The sequence below is a fragment of the Notamacropus eugenii genome, chromosome 3 (assembly GCF_028372415.1).
Source record: "Notamacropus eugenii isolate mMacEug1 chromosome 3, mMacEug1.pri_v2, whole genome shotgun sequence".
Taxonomy (NCBI): domain Eukaryota; kingdom Metazoa; phylum Chordata; class Mammalia; order Diprotodontia; family Macropodidae; genus Notamacropus; species Notamacropus eugenii.
The window spans coordinates 58,838,546-58,842,601 of record NC_092874.1 but is presented as its reverse complement, the minus strand read 5'-3'; the positions used below and the strand labels follow the sequence as shown (position 1 = coordinate 58,842,601).

The following is a 4,056-nucleotide window of genomic DNA, read 5'->3' as shown; positions in this document are numbered from 1 at the left end:
ACACCCATTTAATGAATAGGCTTCTTTAAGTAGTTATGCAAGGGATGGCCCTATTAATAAAAAAAATCAAACTGGGAGGGGAAGACCCTCAGGGTTCCTGGTTAAAAAAGAAACAATTACTATTTAGTAATTACATTCACTTTGTGAGAGGTGGGTGGGGACTTTTTGTCCACTCTATAAGCTCCAGAGTGAATTGGGTTTAAGGCTAGGTCTTTGAGCAAGAAATGTAGCCAGTAAACCCAAAGGAAAAAGGCAGCTTTTGGCCATGGAGTGTGCCTTCTCCAGGACAGAACACTAGAGGACACGAGAGAAGGGGAGGGGAAGGAAAAGGGAGTCCTAATTATTTTCTATGCTGTCTAATAATGTGAAAATAATGTTGTATTGTTTTAATAATTAGCAAATTAACAGTTGGTTACTCCTATTTATCTTTTGACTAAAACATTCCTTTATGTTAATTTTGGCTACTCAACCTGTTTCCTATTTCATTCCTCTCCTAATTTATAACATCATAGGAACCTATAGAAACCTTTGGTCCAGTATGTAAAGGTCATCTTAATTTATTTCCTGAAACTTATATGCTACCCTGCTTTCCAGTCTCAATGTCTCAACATTCCATCTTCTGTGATCTTCTTGAACACACTTCCTCACAAACCTTGATTGTACACCTGTTGTTTTTCTTTCCCTGACTTCAGTCTCTCCCTTCTCTAATCTATCCTCCACACAGGTGCCATATTAATATTCCTAATGCAATATAGTGTTTGGTCTGGGAGCCACACTTACAACATGCCTGTCCACACTGGAGGTGAGGAAATGGAGGCAAAGGGAGGTTAAGTGACCAGCCCAGGGTTACACAGCTAATAAGTATCTGAAGCTAGATTTGAACTCAAGACTCCAGGTCCAGTGCTCTACCCACTACACCCCCCTCCCCCCCCCCCATCAGGAAAGGCTTCCTGAGCTGGATTGTGAGAAGTAAGTCACTCTTAAGAGGCAAAGAAGAAAGAGAGAGAGTATTCCAGACATGGAGGACCAGCCAATGAAAAGTCACAAAGATGGAAGATGGGAAGGGCAGCCCTCTATGGGGTAACCTCAAAGTGTCAGTTAAATTTTCAGTTCTAATGCTTTCAAAAAACCTATTGATTCACCATGTATAATGAGTTCTGAAATTCATTGTGAACGGCCAGATTGTGAACGGCTGTAAAAGTCAGACGGAGGATGATTTGAGAGACAATAATAGGGCACCATTAGAGTTTATTGGGGGGAAGAATTTATGGGGGAAGGAATCAGGAAAATCCCTTTCACCACTGTCTGGAGGATGGATTAGAATGGAAATGGACCCAAAAGATGGAAATTTGTGATAAAGCCACCCCCATAATCCAGGCAAGAGGGGTGAAGTCTAGAGCTGAGCTGATTGGTAACTGTGTGAGCAGAGATAAAAACACGGTGTAAGAGATGCTGCCAAGGTAGAAACAGAAATATTTGGTAACTGACTGGGGAGGAGCCAAGTAAAAGATAAACATAATCATGGCTTAGAGGAAGTTGGAAGTGTGCTTGTAAACCCAATGGCTTGGCATTCTTTTTATTTCCTCTTTTTCAATGCTGTTTTAACTAAAGGTGAAAAATACCAAATATTGGAAGAAAATATTTAGTGTCTGGAATTATTCTGTGGAAAGGCAACCCTGGGATACTCCTTAACAGATCTAGATCCCTGGTTATTTATGGAATGAGTAACAAAGTAAAGTTATTTTTAATTTTTTTGGTTCACGTTATATTTACCAGCCATACTCATCAGGAAAATGTTGTGGAGTGGCAGAGAAGGGAACTGGATTTAGGGCTGAGCCTTGATACTTGCCAGCTGTGTGATTTTACTCTCTGAGTCTCAGTTTCTCCATTTGTGCAAATGGGGGTTAAGAATAGTTACATGAGGGCGGAGCCAAGATGGCGAAGTAGAAAGACGCACATACACATAGCTCCGAACACACAAACCACAGAATGGCAGAGGGGACTAACCCAGGGCGATTTCTGCACCCAGAGACCACGGAATATTGGAGCGAGGGAGATTTCTGTTCCGGAGAGACCTGCAAACCTCTCGCGGGGGGACCTTCGCGCGGGGGACTGGGCGCCGGGGCGGGAAGAGGAGAGCAGCCCTGCGCAGCGACACCGTGGGAAAGAGATCCAGTGGCCACGCGGGTCCCCCCACCCACAGAGGGACCTGCAAACCTCTCGCAAAAGGTCCGTTGCGCTGCAGACACGGTGCCCAGCCCGGAACTGCGGCGGCGACAGCGGCCGCGGCTCTGAGAGACAAAGTTATGAGAGGGGTCCGGAGGCGGGATCTTCAGCAGCTGCACGGGCCCCCCACCAACAGGTGACTGACGGGGGTAGGTGAGAGAGTCTCTTTGGCGGGTTGAGAGGGGAGCGTGGTGCTCCCATAGCTCGGGCCCCCCCGGGAGGTGGGGGCTGAGAGGCGGCTGCGGCCGGGGGCTCCCCAAACGAGCGGGAGCCTGGATCCATTGTGGAAGGTCTGTGTATAAACCCCCTGAGGGAATTGAGCCAGAGAGGCGACCCTGCCCCTGACCTCAGCACCTGAGCCTAATTTAACAATGAATAACAGCCCTGCCCCCACCAAAAATCCTAAGGCGGGAAGCAGCATTTGAATCTCAGTCCCCAAACGCTGGCTGGGAGGACCAGGAGGCGAGGTGGATGTGAGGAGAACATTCAGAGGTCAGGCCACTAGGTGGAGAAAATGCCAAGAAAAGGGAAAAGAAATAAAACTATTGAAGGGTACTTTATGGGAGAAAAATCACTTTCTCCCTTCCTTTCTGATGGGGAGGAACAAGGCCTGCCATCAGGCAAAGACACAGAAATTGAGGACTCTGTGCCCCAGCCCACCCAATGGGCTCGGGCCATGGAAGAGCTCAAGAGGAATTTTGAAAATCAAGTTAGAGAGGTGGAGGAAAGACTGGGAAGGGAAATGAGAGGGATAAGGGAGAAGCATGAAAAACAGATCAGCTCCCTTCTAAAGGAGAACCAAAAAAATCTTGAAGAAATTGGCACCTTGAGAACTAGCCTAACTCAGCTGGCAAGGGAGGTGCAAGGGGCCAATGAGGAGAAGAATGCTTTCAAAAGCAGAATTAACCAAATGGAAAAGGAGATTCAAAAGCTTACTAAAGAAAATAGATCTCTCAAATCTGGAATGGTACAGATGGAAGCTTTGGACTTTTCGAGAAAGACAGATATCTCAGAACATACCGCGCAGATTCGAAAAATGGAAGATAATGTGAAATATCTTATTGGAAAAGCAACGGACCTGGAAAATAGAATCAGGAGAGACAATGTAAAAATTCTGGGACTACCTGAAAACCATGATCAAAAGAAGAACCTAGACATCATCTTCCATGAAATTATCAAGAAAAACTGCCCTGAGATTCTAGAACCAGAAGGCAAAATAAATATTCAAGGAATCCGCAGAACACCGCATGAAAGAGATCCAAAAAGAGAAACTCCTAGGAGCATTGTGGCCAAATTCCAGAATTCCCAGGTGAAAGAGAAAATATTGCAAGCAGCTAGAAAGAAACAGTTCAAGTATTGTGGAAATACAACCAGGATAGCACAAGATCTGGCACCCTCTACATTGAGGGATAGAAGGGAATGGAATAGGATATTCCAGAAGTCAAAGGAACTAGGACTGAAGCCAAGAATCACCTACCCAGCAAAACTGAGTATAATACTTCAGGAGAAAAAATGGTCTTTCAATGAAATAGAGGACTTTCAAATTTTCCTGATGAAAAGACCAGAGCTGGAAAGAAAATTTGACTTTCTAACACAAGAATGAAGAGAACCATGAAAAGGTGAACAGCAAAGAGAAGTCATAAGGGACTTACTAAAGTTGAACTGTTTACATTCCTACATGGAAAGACAATATTTGTAACTCTTGAAACATTTCAGTATCTGGGTACTGGGTGGGAGTACACACACACACACATGCACACATGCACACACACATAGAGACAGAGTGCACAGAGTGAATTGAAGAGGATGGGATCATATCTTAAAATAAAA

The 4,056-nt window shown here is 44.8% G+C and overlaps 1 protein-coding gene across 3 annotated transcripts in view; it reads right to left on the bottom strand.

Annotated features, from left to right (window-relative positions):
* CACNB2 (calcium voltage-gated channel auxiliary subunit beta 2) overlaps positions 1–4,056 on the bottom strand; it is a 395,365-nt gene that overhangs the window by 253,481 nt on the left and 137,828 nt on the right. The window lies entirely within an intron of this gene.